The following is an 18,409-nucleotide window of genomic DNA, read 5'->3' as shown; positions in this document are numbered from 1 at the left end:
CAGATCATATGCCTGCAGGTTGTCCAGGATGGGAATTCAGTCTGTTGCTCTTTTTGTGTCTCTATTTCTTTTTCACAGCACATGCTCTGAATCTTTCCTGGGTTTCCCAACCGGTTAAGTTTCAGTACACAAGTTTGTAGAAATAGAACATTTCACAAAAAAAATTGCATTAATTTGGCTGTTTTCTGAGCTGCTACCATAGTACTTTTTTTTTAATCTAATTTGGAAATTGTGGAACTAAGAACATTAGTTTTAGATGGTTTCAAATACATCTTAAATAAGTACTAATTTAATTTAATTTGTTGTTTCTTTCACATATAAATATGGTTACACAGATCAAGACATTTAAAGGAAAAAATCTAATGAGTCTGCAAAACAAATAAAGTAAAAGCTGTAGTCTTGATTTTACATGCTGTATGTAGCAGTTTCTCCTTAATTATATTTTACAGACCTATTTTGTGCTTTTTTAGAAGTATAATGGAAATGTGAATGCAGGATGAATTGATTAGCTTTAGCGTGTTTAAACTGGAGTTATTAAAGCTTTTTCTGTTCTTTTTCAAGGAAGTATATTCTACCACCACAGACTTCCCTTTTATTAAAGTACAGCTTAGAAATTCATGTATTAAAGTAAATGTTCTGCCAATTGAGAAAATAATAAAAAGGAAAGAGAATTTTCTTGCTTTTTCACCAGATGGGAGTTAATAGATGACTCTCCTATAGACTCCTGTAATAGCCATCAGCACTGAGAACTCCTGTGGTAGGTGATGTGCAAACCTAGAGAAAGTGGTGGAAGTGGGGATGTAGAGCACAGAGGGCAAGAGCTTTCCAAAGGTGTTACCTTGAAACCACCAAATATTTGTTACTGGTTAATTATCATACCATCAGTTTATCTTACAATGGAGATCACACAGGTTTTGAGATCTACCCTGTCCTGTGAAAGTTCTGTTCACTCTTCATGGATTCAAGACCCTTTCTGCAGTTTCCCCCCTTTTTTTGTCCACCCCCTGGGGAGCATAGTGGACTGCCCACTAATTCTTTGTTGGCATTGTTCAAGCAAATCTGATGATAATGACCAACCAGCCTTAACTAAGTCTGAACTAGGAATGTACGATGGGAGACTAACTTCCTTTCTCATTAGTCATTGCATTCACACAGTCTCTTCCCTTGCTTCTCAGAAGTGAGTGAAGCATGACTATTGTTTTGTCCTTGAATGGTATTAAAGCGCGTAGCATTTTAGGGAAGTAGGAATTGGAAAAACTGTATGAGGCATATATCAGCTGGTTGAAAAATGACCTGGGGGAGATTTTTCTTACCACTGTTTCCTCAGCTGAATTACTGCAGTGGTTAATTCTTTTGAAAATTTTGACATGCTTAAAAGCATATAATTTGCTGGTTACACATAAAACATACAGCCCATCATTGCATAGCTTTGACTTAAATTTAATTACACTGTCGTTTTGAAATACTATTGTTGTCAAAAGCCTGTTTTCTGGTTATTTAACTGGATTCAGATGACTCTGCAAGTTAAGTGTAGTTGAGTGATACTTGTTTCTTAAGCATAACCATAGGCCTGATTCTGATCTTAGTTGTCTCACCTCTCTTACTGTGTAGAATCATAGAATCATTGAGGTTGGAAAAGGCCTTTGATAACATCAAGTCCAGCTATTAACCTAGCACTGTCAAGTCCACCACTAAACCATGTCTGTAGGTGCCACATCTACACATCTTTTAAATACTTAACCACTGCCTTGGGCAGCCTGTTCAAGAGCTTGACAACCCTTTTGGTGAAGAAATTTTTCATAATATCCAGTCTAAACCTTCCCTGGTGCAACTTGGAGCTGTTTCTTCTCCTGTCACTTGGTCCTTGGCAATAAGAGACTGACATCACCTTGCTACAACCTCCTTTCAGATAGCTGCAGAGAGCAATAAAGTCTTCCCTGAGCATCCTTTTCTCCAGGCTAAGCAATCACAGTTCCCTCAGCCACTCCTCATCAGACTTATGCTCTAGACCCTTGCCCATCTTTGTTGCCCTTCTCTGGACCTGCTCCAGCACTTCAGTGTCTTTTTTGTAGTAAGGGGCCCCCAACAGAACATAGTGTTTGAGGTGCGGCCTCAACAACGCTGAGTACAGGGGGACTATCACTGCCCTGGCCCTGCTGACCCACACTAGTTCTGATTTAGGTCAGGATGTTGTTGACATACTTCCATCTAATCTTCTGCCAGCTGTTGACCAACACCCCCAAGTCCTTTGCCAAGTCCATCTTTTCCAGCCATTCTTCCCCAAGCCTGTAGTGTTTCATGGGGTTGCTGTGACACAAGTGCAAGACTCTGCACTGAGCCTTGTTGAACGTCATACAGTTGGCTTCAGCCCATCTATCCACCCTGTCCAGATCATTTTGTAGAGCCTTCCTACCCTCAAGCAGATCAACACTCCTGCACAACTTGGTGTTGACTACAACCTTCTCAAGGATGTGTTTGATCCCCTCATCCAGATCATTGATAAAAAAACTAAACAGGACTGACCCCAATCCTGACAAGTAGTGGGTAACACTACTTGTGGCTGGTTGCCAGCAGGATTGAATTTTGTTCACTGCCACTCTTTGCGCCTGGCCATCTAGCCAGTTTTTTACCAAGCAAACAGTATGCCTGTCCAAGCGATGAGCAGCCAGTTTCTTCAGGAGAGTGCTGTGGGAAGTGGTGTCAAAGTCTTCACAAAAGTCTAGACATACAACATCCACAGTGTTTCCCTCATTCACTAAGCAGGTCACTTTGTTGTAGAAGGAGATCAGGTTATTTTTGAGGGAGGGTTAGATTTCTTCCTATCTTATTAAAAAAAACCCAAGTTTTTAACTGATAATGGCTTTGTTAATTTATATTGCTAGGATAGTATGTCAACATTTATTAGTTTCTCCTTCTGTACATGAGGGCATGAGAGGCCCCATCTTCAGTTGTTATCCATGTGTTCAGATGTCACAATATGTGAAAAATCAGTGGAACAATGTATTCAGAATAAATTGGAAAAGGGAACCCCCCCCACATTTATTAGTGTTGTATTACTGTATGTAGTAGTCAGAGAAGAAGAGGTTAAGTTAAAGAAGGACTTCAGTATGTTAAATGCCTTTGCTTGTGCAGGTTTTATTGCAGTTCTGTAGTTTATCCAAGAAAAAGTACTTGTGGCAGTTTGATATGCCTGCTTATCTAATCTTTGTTTTACATCCTACAAATTTTAAAATACAAATAATGCATTTCTGCTAAAATCATTCACCTAGGAAGATTACTTGAATGGTTATTTGCAGTATTAGGGATTCTTACTCTGGTAATTTATTTTAGTAGTTTCATATCTTTCAAAGACTTTATTTTAACAATGTCCCTCCTGTTACAAAATGCATGATTTTAGTTTTCTGCTAAGCAAATTCGTTGTCTAGACATGATTCAGATGTATCCTTAGAGCGTTGTGTAGCCATAAAATATTTCTAAGCACTTTGAGTTGCACAATGATAAAGGAAAAAAAAAATTTGGTGTTGATTACTGAGATAAGTGGTGATTATGGATGAGTAACAGCACAGTTTCATGAGCCATTTAAGCCAGGTTGAGCTCATACTGTTGCCAAAAGAGGCACACTTACGCCTTCCCTCCTCTTTGAGCCTGGTACCAAGTGCTCATGAAACCATAAAATGAACGTGGTTAGCTAATTTATCTGGTGTAAACTCTCACTCCTACTCCTTTAGATTTTTGCTAAAAGATCTTGTGTGCTTAAACAGAGCCGAGGTGTCCCTGCTGCCTTCTCTCTTCTAGCAGTGAAATGCTTAGAAAATACTTGTTTTGATCCTTTCTGACTGAGTGACAAAGCTTGATTTTGGCATTCCTACTGACTTATTTTGTAGTTTACTATTGAAAATACCAGTTGGTCTGAAACAACCCAGAAATGCATTGCTGTGAATGTGGTGCTCAGGCATTGCCTGGTGTTTAACTAATGTTTCTTTATGATGTAGTCAAAGTTACATGGGCACCAACTGCCCTGGGTGAAGCCAGTTCACTTCTTAGTGAAGTGCTAGTGGTGTTTTATCATCCTGCATAGAAATGCCCATCATCAGCTAAGAATAAAATTCTTTTAAAAATACCACCATTCTTAAAACTGAAGCCAGCAGCATATCTTTTAAGGCTAAGGGCTTGTTCCTTTCTATAAGCAACTCGTATGCAACTGTATTCTTAGTATGGTAGCTTTGATATTCTGGTTCATGTTAACAGTAGAGCCAGAGAAAGTATTTTTAGCAGAATCATTTTTTTTAAGAGGAAGATTAGTCTTCCCTGTCTCCACCCTCTCCCCCCCCCCCAAAAAAAAAAAAAAAGGACTCTCCCCATGAAAAAAATTAAAATAAAAATGGTAACCACTTTGTTTGAAGTCTCCTTGCCTTAAGCAAAAAGACAAGTTGACAAGTTCCTTCCAGGAAGACAGCCAAAGAATCTCAGATGGATCGGGTCTCTCTATGAGCTGCTGGCAAGCTGGGAAAAAAATGTTTCAGTTCTTCCCAAATATATTGTTTACTGAAATTCTCTTCCTGTACCCTTAGCCCTACCCCCCCCCCCCCCCAAAACAAAACAAAACAAACTAAAACAAACCACAACCATTCTGGTTATTCTTTTAAGCCTTAGTGGGAGTGAGAATTACTATTTGGGTTTTTTTTTTTTTCTGCAGAAGCTTATGTTGGGGAAAAATACAAGTATATTCCCAGTCCTGCTTAACATTTAGTAAGTCTAGTTTTGCCCTCTACCATGTGAAGCAGAGTAAATTTTAATGCTCTTACTTGGTGCTGTTGAGCCTTGTTGTTTTATTTTGTTACATTTGCATTCCAGTTCTCAGTCTCTTGCTTTTCTAGTCCTTTTCCTCTTCTTTTCAGCTTTACTTTTGTCCTCTTCCCATACCCCACAGCATCTTAAATTCTCCTGTGTCAGTACTGAGCTTACTCTCCTGGATTGGAAGAGCTGCTTCTGTTTGCTTTAACTACACTAGCACAGTGGCTGTTTTATGATGCCTGTGGTCTATTCACATACTAAGCTCTTAATGTATTCTCGGATACTTGTCCCCTGAAAATCAGAGCTTTCTTTTGCAGAAGCAAGTGATTGCTTTTGTTGAGTTGTGGTTTCCTTTTCCCCACTCCTTAGTTAAACATAGAATATATCCTAGAGTATACATAACATGTTCACCTTGCTGAACAGTGGTGAAATATCTGCTTGAACGGTGACCCCTTTTTTTCTCCCTTTAAATTCTGTAAAGTTCTACATTTAATTCATATATGATACCTGCTTTTACTCTTTAGTATTAAGCTGCTGATTAATGTTGGTATTTTCTCATTGCAAGCTTGTATGTAGAAGTTACATATATATAAACATATATTACATATGTATTAAAAAAAAAGAGGATAAATACAAGTAGTGAAATTCAGTGGTGTTTTGGATGTATGCAAAGGATAAACATTTCAGAAATGTTAACTCCGTTGTCCCTCGGTGGACCCTTAAGCTGTTATGGAATGACTGTCTTTGGATCAGTTTGTATATGTAGTATCAAAGAATTTCTCTTGAGTTCCAGATAAGAAGACATTCTAAAAGAAGCCTATAAAAATGTACTAAACAAAATGTTTTCCTTTTATGGAATATTTGTATTAGAGGTGGAAATACATTTTGTAGTAAAAACAAAATAATTCCTAAATGCACTATTCTGTCCACTTTTTCCTGAGAAGAAACCTGACTCACCCCTGTTCCCTGCAAAAGGAACATTGCCTGTATTTCCAGTGTAGATTCTTATAACTACATCTTGATAAAGAAAAAAATAAACTTGCAGAGCAATTATAGAAATCCTGAACGGTTGCAGTGTTCTGGGATGTGTAAATTACTATCTTAGTTAATTAGTCCAGCTCTGGTAGTAATTTCTGTTTATGGTGCATTTACTTGGAAGGCACTGAATTAATTAGTACTTATTCCATTTTCCTATATTCAGCTGGTTTCTTATGAGGATTTGAAATGTAGTGTCCTTTCTGTGTGCAGAAGTATGAATTATGAGAACTGAGTTGTCAGCTGCCCCTATAAGCTCTGGGCATGGCTCAGCAGGGGATAGCAAAGATGTTTGTTTCCACCTCTGAATCGGGGTCTAGCTTTATGCTGTTGGTATCACCATTTAGTGTAGCCTCAGCTTAGTTTTAAACTCTGCCATCTGGCCCTGATTCCCAAGGGGCCATTATCTCGCCTGGAATCGCTAATAGTTGGAACCTTCTCCAAGGCTGATCTGTGCTGTAGGGGAGGCTCGGAGGAATGGTGGTTGCAAAGCTGTGCAGAAAGCCTACCCAGCAAAGGTGCCCTTAGGTGGGAGAGGCTTATCAAGTGATAGAAAAAAAGTTGCTGTTGCTTGCAGCAGCTGCATTAAAAACAAAACAAAATAAAATTTCTTTATGTGAGTGGATTAGTGTATGAAATCCATGGATCAAAAACTCAGGTAAGGCCGTCTGCATTAGCCTAACATGAGACACATGGTATGCATGATTATGCATTTGAATTCTCATGTAAGACTACTGTACATCTTTTGTTGACTTGTCATTCTTCTAACAATCTGGAAGACAAGTTCACTAGAGCATCCTATTGAACTGATATAGGAAATGCCCTGTATTACAGACATTGCAGTAGTACATAGGGATACATTCCAGTGGTAGTTAAACACTTAATGACTACATTGAATCAGATACTGCTGTGTTGAAAAATTAGATGTCAATCAACAAATTCAAGTGCATTTTGAACTGCTCTGATTTTGGTTGAATGCAGTGAGGCAGATTGATTGCTTTGGGTTGAAATTGTGACACTCAACATGGGGGCATTTTTTAATTTGGAAATTATAACTTTTGGAAGCATTCACTTCCAAATTTTTAGGGCATGTCTTAGGCATCAGAGTCAGCCCTGCTGAAATGAGAATATAGGAAGGGCAGAAGGAAGGTACAAGGGAACAGTTTTGGATGGAAAGGAAATTACTAGAGCTGCTATTCTCTTCTAAGCTGCAGAAGGAGTAACTGGCCTTTGGTACCCTTTAAATCTTTCCAATTTAACATAACACACATAGTTTTCTACTCTTCTTCATATACTCCAGCTGAATGATTTGTCATCCAGAGGGTAAGGAGAGTAATGTTAGGGGATAAGTGGGGTGAAACCTGTAGTGGAGAATGGGGCTGAGGCAGGGGAAAGGGGAGAATCAGAAGAGTCCAGGTTATGAAGGATGCTGGAATAAGTGGAAGAATTAGTAGAGACTGCTTGGTGTAGTTCAAGGAAGAAAAGGAGAGCACAGGTTTTCAATAACTCTAGAAAGAACGGAGAAACTTGTCATTGTTTGAGGGCTTAAGGGCAGAAGCAACTTAAGGTAGGAAGGAAGATATCTTGGAGTACTTCCAGATTTCCTCATGACATCCAGTTTGAGCTAGTCATGGGCATCTGATATCTGTCCTAAAGGAAGCGCCAAGGACTCAGTGGAGCTCACCAGAGTGAATTAAGTGAGCAGATAGTGCTGAGAAGCTTTTCTAGGAGAAACTGCAAGGCCTTTTTGGCATCAGAATGACAACATGATGCCCACATCCCCCCATTTTTTTTTTTTTCAGTTTACACTGATGCCAAGGAACTTAATTATTTGAGTATTCAGCCAAGATCAGAACATGCATAAGAGCCTTTTGAAGATAAATGGACCTTATAGCAGGAAAATCAACTTCCCTGGAGAAGTATTTAGAGCTGCACATTGTGGCTTGTCCACTGTTCTGGAGGCAGTACTGGGTTTGAGCACTCAGTCCATCAGTGTCTATAGAGTGGTCTCAAAACCCACTGCTGCTTCTTTCTACAAGTGCATTGGTACCAGTAATGTTGTTTTCATTGTTTCTCACCTTCATTATAGATGTGCAGTTTAAGTGCATGTGAAAGCTGGGAGAGGATATACCAAAAATGCAGCTTTCTTGCCTGATGTTATAATTACATCACAGTGATGTGGCTGCCGGATGAGTGAGTTAGATCAGCAAGTTGATATGTCTTAAAACTATTTGTGGTAGGGTAGTTCTCCCCTGGGTCAGCTTGCTTTGGTGATTTACTGGGACCTGCTATGGAAAAGGAGATGAATTAATGAGAAAAAGGGATCCATTGGGGGTGATAAGAGAAAAGGGGGTCATAGCTGAATGAGACTCCACTGTGTTGGATTCCCTGTTAGGCTTTTGGTTTTGTTTGGGGTTGTGGTTTTGTGTTGTGTGTGTTTGGCTTTTTTCCCCTCCTTTTTCTCCCTGCAGTGCAACTGGGAGCTTTTTTCCTGCTGTTTTAATTTATTCCAGCTGAGGATCAGCTCCCTGCCCATCCCTTGCTGCTTGCTGCATCCTAGCCCCATACAAGTGTAGCAGTGGACTGTGCTGGTGGCTCCTTCCAGATTGCAGATGACAGTGTGCAATCCCATTAACCTGGCAGCCCAGCTGCAGATGATCCTGGAGAACCAAGGCACCCAGCACTGGCCGTGGCTGCCATCCCTAGCCCCACTGCAACCCTGGCCTGCCAGCGGGCACTGATGCTGCAGGCAGAGGAGTAGCACAGCACAGCTCAGGTGCATCTTAGTCTCCTGTGAGCTTCCTGTAGAGCTTCAAAAAGTGTCCCATTTTGATATTTTCCTGTTCCCTTTTACTATCTGCTGTGTTTGGCACATGCTATGTTCTTGTGTGCTCGCCTGCAGAAACAAGCTTGCTCTTGTGCGCTGTGCTGTCTTTTAAGAAGTAGGTTTTGGTTGGTTTTGAAAGTTCATGGCACATGCCTCTCAGGTCATGGAGAAGAGGAATTATTTAAGAGCCTCTGTGAGTTCCAGTTTAACATTCTTTTAAATAGGAAAGTTATGAATCCCTAAAAGCATAATTTGTAACATGAAAGCTATCAAAAAGCTGTGCAAGCTGTTAAAGTGTTTAAAAATTTGATTCTCTGCAGTTTAAAATGTGAAATAAATGTACACTAATTGTTTTGAATGGAGATGAAGATGGTGTTTGAAGCCAGTCTTTAAAGGAATTAGTGAGATGGCACAGCAGTTAATGGTGGAGCACTATTTTTCTGTAATGGGCTCAGCAATGTTCTCTAATTAGCTTGCAAATTGATATTCAAATACAAGTAAACTGGCAATCAAATACAAGCAAAACATCTATGTAAATAGAATATGGTTTCTGCAGTTAGCATACCTGTATCGAAATTATGTGTGGGTGGAGGGTAAGCTCTTAGTTATTTTTCAGCATGGAGCTTTTATTAATGGTGGCTCAGTGGTTACATTAGGTCAGGGTTTTGCTTCAAGCACATGAAAAGAGGAAAAGAAAAAGTACCCCTTTTCTTCCACAAGCGAGTGGCTTTTAAACATTAGTAACATAATACCGAGTGTGTACAAGGTGTTTCCTGTATTCATTTCTTTCAGGTTTTGTCAACTAGTTGTATATATAGGATTTGATGGGTAGCTGAGTCAGTGGAAATTTTTCTGTTGATTGTCCTGGATTTGGATCAAGTTTATGTTCACTATTAGAATTGTTGCTGTATGGTATAGCCATTTAACTTGCCAGCCTTTTGCCAGAAACTGAATGCATAAAGTGTTATTGATGTTTGTGTTGTAGACTTTTCTGCTACATATTGTGCAAGGTTCATGAAGTTGAATTGAACTCAATACCTGGCTTAAGTAGTTTGTAAATTTTTCTAGGAAGGAGAACCATACAACAAAACTTGTGCATAAGAACTGTTGCGGGAAAGATAAATAAAGATCGTGCATTTGAAATTTGGTTTTCAGGGTCTTTTTAAACTCATTTTCTAGTCTATGAAACTCCTCTCAGTCATTGACACACTGATAATTTCCTAACTACCCTCTAAGTGTAGTGTTTGTTGATAGTTGGAACTGTGACTATATCAATGAGTCGACTGTGTGGTTTTATTGTACCCCCATACTTCTTCCATCAGTTGTCCGTGGTGTGTGTTGTTCATCAGTCATCTTTTATGCTAAGAGATCTATGGAATACACTTGCCCAAATCAAAATCTTATCCCTGTGCATTCATTAAATCCATTATTGTTTGCATAGATTTAGCTTTCAGTGCTGGCTGTGGTCTGAGTTCTTCAAGGGAAAAAAACCCAAACTCAAAAGCTAAAAAACCTTGTGTTAAGAGTGTTTTGTAAAGCAGCTAGTATGCTTTTTACACCACAGAAATAATACGTCAGTGAAAGCCTCTGGCTTTCCAGTTCACCATGTGCATTTCCATTCAGATAACAGCAGTTTTCCCTTTACAGTGCTGTAGTGCATGTTTGTGCTTTTATAAAAAATTGATTAATTTGATTCTCAGGGGATGGCTAATGGGGGAGTGCAGGTCCCTTGGAGGGTCACAGGTTCAGATCCAGATCCTGCATCTGCATCCAGTAACCACTAACAGATAGCCGCTCAATATGTTATGCACATAAGAGCCGTGGTTGGATTGGTTTCTTCTGAAAGAGTTTATGTTGAAAAGGTGCTTGTTATGTAAGAGCAGGAATACTTCTGGAATTACTGAAAACTGGGTCAGGACACGCAGATACGGAGCATTTGTATGAAGGTAGCTGGAGAAGGTCAATACCATAGTGCTTTCTAGACAGTCTAGAAGAGAGAAGCAATGAAGTGGAGATTCTAACCTCTTGGAGTTCATTTATTGCAGAGCTGAGATGCATTAGGACAGGAGTTTTAACAGCTTGGAGGAGGAAGGATGTCTAGCGTTCCAGGTATCTGAGGTGTTTTTTGCCTACCTGGAATTGATTCAGCATGTGTCCCAAAACCACAATGAAGTCCGTATTGCATTTGAACTTAAACAAACCCCAAATAAACAATAAAGAAAACCCTTTTAATTCTTACGCTGCATGTCACTGTCTGCACTTGTGAATGTCTCAAGTCTCAATTAAAATTCTGTCATGATGCTCGTGTGCAAATTAAATATTTAAGAATGATATGTGTCAGTATTACAAAAATACATAATTTTCCCCTTAGAGAAGGTGATCTTATCAGTTGTTATAACTGCAGATGATCGGTTTCCTCCTCCTGATTTTGAAGCAAAGGCTCTGTAATGTACAGATGCTGAAAAAAAATAATTCCAAAAAGCCAGAGTAGTCACTAAAATAAAAGATTTTTTTTAGCCTTCAGTGGGTTTGTTGTTTAAAGGAAGCAAAGCTTGCAAAAGCCACAGGTGCACCTGGCTTTAGGACCCAGTTTTGCAAGAGAGAAATCTGTTTTGTGGTCCAGACAAAGCTTCCTGTGGCTGCTCCAGTTTGCTGGGCAGGACATGGTGCCAGGTATATGAAGCCTGGCTTCATTTGGCCACCATGTCCGAGTCTGTAGGTTTTGTATTCCAGCTGATTTCAAATGAAACGACAAGTAACTGAGTCATACTAGTATTGAGTTGTGTGTTCCTCTTAAAAACAAAAGTACCTACAGATTCTTATTTTTTAAATGCTTTTTTTCATGCAGGACATCAATAATAGACTGAAAAAGTAAGCTCTGAATGTTCTTTCATGTAAGCGACTTAACCTTCACGTGGTGCTTAAACTTTTTGTAAGGTATATGAATAAGATCTTGAGAAAAGCGGGTTTTGAAGACTACTGGAAAGTGGTTGTGTGATCTCTGTTGTCATACCATAGAACTCTGCCTGGGTCCTCTTGGGGAGGAAAATGTGTTGTGTTGACTCATTGAGTGATGCGCAGCTGTGTGGTGAGCAGGGCTGGGCTGGGGCCAGTCGATGGATGCAGGTCCCTTTGTTTGATAGATCGATACATTGTAATGAAGTCGGTGCTCCACTTCCCTGGTAAGGATCACTGCAGGGGATAGGAAGGTTCCTGTTTTTCTGGAATAAATCAAACTGAAAATTAATGTTTGAAGATTTTTTTTCCTATTATGCAGGGATTGAGTAACCTTTCTTAGTTTCCTCCACACACTGAAGACCCTGTAACACAAACTCCTAAGTTATCTGTGAACTGGATGTGATGTGTTTTTCATGACGACTTCTTTTTGAAAATACCACAAAATAAATCGATAACTGCTTTAGTTAGAAATCTAAAAGGGTTTTGGGATACTTGATTGTCAATTTGTTTCCTGGTTGTTGTTGTAGGAGATGGTCTGTGTTTACTCCTCTGGCACTTAAACAATTAAAATACTGTGAAGGTGAGCCTAGCAGATGAGCAGAGTCTGGTAAGGGTTTATATAGTTCCCTAGTCATGTTTTTTTTAATTGCAATATTTCTTGTAAAACATAGCTTTATAGAAGGTGTAGAAATAGGTAAATGGTTTGATAAGCTGTTACCCAGCTGTTTTAATAATGCTGTCAGCCACACGTATTTATGATACAGAGAATTTTCCAGGCTGTATATAGTGTCAGAATGTCATTGAAGGTCAAAATACGGTTTGTTTGCTTAGAGGTCTCTGTTTTTATTTGGTGCTAGACTTCTCTGTTTGTATTACTGTTTTAGTAAGAATCTTGCTGTCTTTGATTTAAAATTCTTGCTAGCCGAGCACTGATCTGCCACAGGATAAATTGAATTGAGTGTACTGTGCCATAAAGTGAGAGAGGGGGGAAAAGGTCACCTTTGTGTGATAAATGCAAACTGTATTGATACCGTTACTCATTTTGTATCGAATACTTTAACTTTGCTGATTTTATCAGCAACAACAGGGAAAATGTTTTATTAACAAAAAGGTAATATTAGACAAGTCTTCAAAAGGTGCTAGTGATGCCAAGAGTGTGGTTGGGCCCCTTACTCTGTAAGGGACAGGCACGTGGGTTTGGGTTGTTTCAGAATGTACCTGCTTAGTTATGATAAAACGGTTGGGGGGTTAATACTCATTTATACAGAGTGTCTTTACTGCCTTTCTGAGCTCTGCACATGCAGATGAATGTGCTATTTCTCATCTTTTGAATTGATGCACCTACAAAACATTCTAAAATAATTTTTCTTCAATATAGTGAATACGAAAATTAAAATTTAGCTGGTAAAATGTTTTTGCTGCAGGCTGCAGAATTTTTAGTGGTTCCATGACTTGAATCATCAGGTGTCCAAAGCCCTTCGAGATGGATTTTGCAAGTTCCAGACAATACTATGTGTTAAAAAACAAACAAACAAAAAAAGAGATAGTTAACTTGTCTGTGATTGAAAGACTTAAAAGATGCTGTCATGTGGGGCTATTGACAACAGCCAGAAAGATTAGGAGGCCAATTCAGGAGATTGATTTCCCCAAGCTCCCTAGTAGCAAGAGTATAGTTCCACCAGTTTAGAGCATATAAGAATTCCAGAACAGCAGCTCCCAAAGTTAGAAGCATACCTAGGTAGTAAGAGACCAGTGCTAAAAAGATGAGTCCATATAGTAAGATTTACTGATATTAGTCCTACCTGTGCCTCACTCTCCCAGACCTAAATGGATAGGGAGGTTTGGTGCAAAGGCACTTGCATTGCTGTGGGTAGGTGGTGACATTAAAACTTGGTCTATCGTTTTGTTACTGTAAAAGATAGCAGGACCAAAGTGGGGTGGAAGGAGGGCAGGGGGGAAGGAGCTGTTTTGATGCAGGACTGTTGGCACTACTTATGTAAGTCACACTTCAGAGGAGGAGACAACCCAGTGCTTCTTCACTAATTGATGATGGAGGAGCTTGGGCAGATTTGCGTTTTCATGTCTGAGGCTGAAGTTCTTTATTACAGTTAAAAAGATCTAAGGCTAAATTACCGCTGGAGAGGAAAGTCCCACAGCTCTTCTTAGCCCTACCCAGAGGTCCAAATGCTTCTTTTGCACTGGATATAGTGGTTGTGCAGCCTCAGTATAAATCAATGCAGAGGGCTGATCAAATAGCAGGCTTACCCCGGAGCAAGAGGAATGATATTCCCTTGGATCAGCAGGGTGAATTGAATTGTCCTGCAGCTCTGCTGCAGTGGCTACTGGGAGAAGAGAGAGATGGGAGGCTGCAAGTCTACCTCCTTTAGCAGCATGTTCTGCCTAAAAGCTTTTAATTGCTATACCAGAAGTGCATCCTAGCTGTGTCTGTACATACTGGTCATCCTCTCCTGAGGTCTTCATCCTTCATCTTTCACTGGCCAACAGTATTGCTTTGCTGTTGTTTCTTCAGAGCTGCAGAACCAGTGGTTGATTTGAGCATCTAGTATGCAAATGAGATGATCTTTTTGCTGTGATTACATTTTTTTTTTTTTAATGAATATATAAATCATGGATATTTCACCATTAACTCAAGCCCTTCTGTGAAGCATGAGGACATCGTGCAGCATTTTCATCTTTTCTCCAGTCCGTCCAGTCCTTTTCTCTCTGCTGTGATCATCCAACAGTAAGCCTCTCAACAAGCAACAGTCTCTTCAGACAAGAAGTGGCATATGTCTTACTGCAAATCTGCAAGGCAAAATGAGGCAAGCAAAGCTGACTTACTATAGTTGTAAGCCACTTCTGCATGCACCCCTTCTTGAACTCTTCTTTAGTCACCTTCAGTCATGGAAAATACGACAGTCCACATGTGCCGCTCCAGAGGCTTCAGCGGGATGCTTGCTCTTGAAACTGTTCTGTGTGAAGGAAGAGCTTTGAGGGACAGCTCTGCTGGAGCCTACTGCCGTAACTGAGGATACTGCTGCCTCCATGTATCCATGCTGGCTCTCTGCTGGAGGCTGCCATCCTGCAGCAAGACTGATGACGCAGGCTGCCTTCTTGGGCTTTGCCTCTGAGGGTCAAAGCCTCCTGTGAATTATCAATAAAGATGTGCTGACGCCAAGGCAGCAGCAGAACTAGAGCAGCAAGACAAGGATGAGCATGCCCTTCTGTTGTGTCTCACTAGGCATTGTCCTCAGCAGAGAGACAAGATAGGCTGGGAGTGGTAGCATTTCGTAGGTGGAAGTTGGAAGAACGCCAGGGCTCACCATTTGGTCACAGAGACTTGTGAATCAGTCTTCAGAGAGTGGTCTGCAGCTGTATCCTGTATAAGTTCCTGTGGTGGTACGGCTTGATGCTCTTCATCTAATGCTGAAGTCTCATTCCAGGTGTTCATACTGTGGCTGTGGAGGTTTAAAAAATTAAACATTTCCTGTGCTATGTAATAATTAGCTTGATTAAGTTTGGGTTGAAAACAATAGAATGTTTCTTTTTATAGATGAAGACTGTGATTTGTTCTTAATGGCATTTTTAAAGCTTTGCATTAAGGAAAAAAAAAAGCGCCTTTTAAACTTTAAAACTACCTACTCCAGAGGTCTTCATATAGCACAATCTACTTCTCTTAAATTAGTGGTCAGCATAAAAGTAATTCATCAAAACTGATGGATTTACATGAGTATAAATGTGGTACAAGAAAGAGGAAAATTAGTTCCAGAGTTTCTGAGAATACTTGAAATTTGAGGCAATTCTGGCTAGTCAAGGATCAACCACAAACCTAGTAAGTTCCTAGTATTTAGATTTTCTGCTTTTTTGGAATATCTATCTCAAATGGAAAAGGGAAATTCTATAAAATCTTCTATAGAATGTATATTCTGGAAAAGATTTGCAAGTTATTTTCATGTATGCTATGTGAACATTACAGGGAATGACAGATGCTGGTTTCCTGTTCAGGGATGGATGGGCATCAGGATGCCTCTGCAGACTAATAATTAGTGTGCTTTTGTGTATGATGAAGAACAGAATGTATCTGATGGTACAGGTGTATTTGTTCAAAAAATTTTTGATACCTGATTTTATTTTAATCTGAACCAGTGGTCAGGAGTTCTTTTGCTTTCTTTTTCTTATGATTTAAAAATATTTTCCTAATACTGGCTTTCGCTTGTTAGATGCTTGGCAGTACATTTTAATTAGAAGACTGATGTGCAAATTCGTAATCTAAACATCCAAAGTTACATTAGTGTTTCATACTGGTTTACATGGACTATTTTTTTTTATTTGCCCTTGACTTGTAATGAGCTTATTAGCTACAAGCTATCTCCATGCCCATGGGCAGATCCTGATTCTAAAAGTAAAAGCTGACAGCTGTGGCCAGAGGGGGCTTTTCAATGCAATACGGTGTGGCTTTGCCAATAATTTTAATTTCCTAAGCAGGCTTTAAAGGGGGGGGGGGGGGGGGGGAAGAGGCAAAAGGGCTTTCATTGTTGACTCAAAAATTAATATAAATTTCGTTTTCATTAATTTTCCTTTACATTTGATATATTTTGTTCTTTCATGAGAACATTGTGAAAATAAATCTGCAGTATTTAGACAGATGTAGTACAGAATTATTTCATCTGAATTCAGTGACTGCCTGTCTTGCATGGATGAATACTTGTCATGGTCCAGAACTTTAGAAGTAGACTGGAAAACAGCAATTTCAAGTAGTACTAGAAATTTTATAATGTTTAGGTTTTCTGGAATGCTCTACAAGGCACTGAATGTGAACATTATGTTTTAAAAGAAATGTTTTTTATATACTTGCATCTGTCCAAATTAAGTGGAGATCAGTAAATAGCTCATGATAGATAATGTGCACCTCAGTCTTACTTCAAGTATTCTTGGGGGAGGAAGGAAGAAAGTCTGGTTTTTCCTTATGCTTGAGAAACAGGCCTAGATGGTTTGACCGACTTCACCATAGCTTTTTCTTGTATTCTAAGTCACAAGTTGTGAAATTCATGTTGAGATGAAATATGGAAATCTGTACTTTCCTTCATACTTACCATTACAAGTTAAGACTGGTAGTTAGAGATTAGTTTTGTAATTTTTTCATACTTCTGTCAAATGGCGATAGATACGAAAATAAAGTACATCTGTTTTTTCTCAAACTATAAATGCAGTGCCTCGATGGTAATTAAGTTATATAGGCTCAGCTCTTGTTAGAAGCTTTGTTTTGGGGTGTTTTTTCCTCATTTACATTCTTGAAGCAGCAGAAATTAGTAACATTTCATCATTTACAGTCAGCACAGTTACTGCATTCAGAGCTTAAAGTAAATTTTGCTTTGTAGAAATTCATGGTTAACACTGAAGATGGATCTTGCTGTACAGTGCTGAAGAGCAGAACATCTTGTCAACTCATCCTAGCACAGGAGCTGCAGGGAGCCCTATAGGGAACATCACACTACTTTTTGGGAATTCTTTCACTTTGCAGTCACTGTTGTTGTGGGGAGCAAGAGCCCACATCATTTAGTGTGCTACTAGAAATGCCAAGGGGTTGGAGGTGATTTGGAGGTGGAGTATTTGCTGTAGGAAAGATTGGCTGGGAGATGGCACCCACCAAAAAGGTCTCTCCCTTTGTTCAGCCACCCTGCTCCCTCAGGAGTGTTTCCTGCCTGCTTTCCCCATCTGTCCAAAAAGGAGGGCCAAGAATTGCGCTTTGTCTTTGTCCGCAGTCTACTTCCTGCTGAGCCAGGTAAAGCCTTGCAGGAGTGAAGAGCACTGTAAGGCCAGGCCTGGATAATTTTTGCATCTCACTGAGTCTGTGGGTGATCCAAGGGCTTTGCAGAGCACGCATGCAATGCTGGCACTACCACTTACCTTTTCTTCTCAGAGTTCATTTGCCCATCAAGATGCATGTTGCTCATAACTGTAAAACAACAAAAAGATAAAATAGTGCAAATACTCATTCTCTTCCCCTGTCACACAAATCCAGAACAAGTATTAGTGTTGTCTATCTTTATATTTAAATTCCTGGCTAGCTAAATTTCAAAAGCAGTGGTGTCTGGTCTTTGGGAACACTTTTAAAGGTGTCTGACATTGATTTAGGTGGCAAGTACAACTTTGGAGAGCTCAGAGGAACAGGATTTCTAGCGTGGGATGCAAATCGTGATTTAAAAAATGCAGAGCAGTGCTCGCTGTTCAGAGCAGTTAAGCCTGAAAACTTCTTATTAGAAATGTTAAATGGACTTTTCAATAATGCAGTAAATGTGCTGTGTACTAAAGGCTTTGATTTTTAAAACCAAAAACCAACAAATCTTGGTTTTATGTAACCTGTTGTACAGGCTTTGTCTTTTGTTTCATGCTGTTCAACAGGTCAGTATGGAATACCAATTTTTGATACCTAGTCCAGTTGTCATCTCCCGCGGTGCAGCCTTTGGATATTGTGCATGCAGGAGACTACCATGTGGATCATGTAGCTCAAACAAAATGTGAAGCTAGTTAGAAGTCATTTGGTTGCCTTGACAGAAGCAAAACACTGTTTCTTTAAATGTTGCACTTTGTCACAGTCTGTTTATCAGACTGCTTGGCTTTGTGTATATTATTGATTAAGGTAGCTTGTGTCCTGTCTTCGCTACTGTACCATATTGGTTTTCTATCTTACCAGCACTGTAGTACCCCAGGTCATAGCAAGATTCATTTCAGCAGTGATCCATCTGAGTTTAGTATGAATTTGGGCTGATGTAGATACCTTTGTATTGTCCACTT

At 39.6% G+C, this 18,409-nt stretch overlaps 1 protein-coding gene across 2 annotated transcripts in view; it reads left to right on the top strand.

The window, feature by feature from the left end:
• The window catches only part of CDH2 (cadherin 2), a 117,701-nt gene that overhangs the window by 12,510 nt on the left and 86,782 nt on the right, over positions 1-18,409 (top strand). The gene's annotated exons all lie outside the window — the stretch shown is intronic.

This window comes from Lathamus discolor, chromosome 2 (genome assembly GCF_037157495.1).
Source record: "Lathamus discolor isolate bLatDis1 chromosome 2, bLatDis1.hap1, whole genome shotgun sequence".
In the NCBI taxonomy this organism is placed as follows: domain Eukaryota; kingdom Metazoa; phylum Chordata; class Aves; order Psittaciformes; family Psittacidae; genus Lathamus; species Lathamus discolor.
The sequence above is the reverse complement of the archived record's forward strand: the minus strand, read 5'-3'. Positions and strand labels throughout refer to the sequence as shown.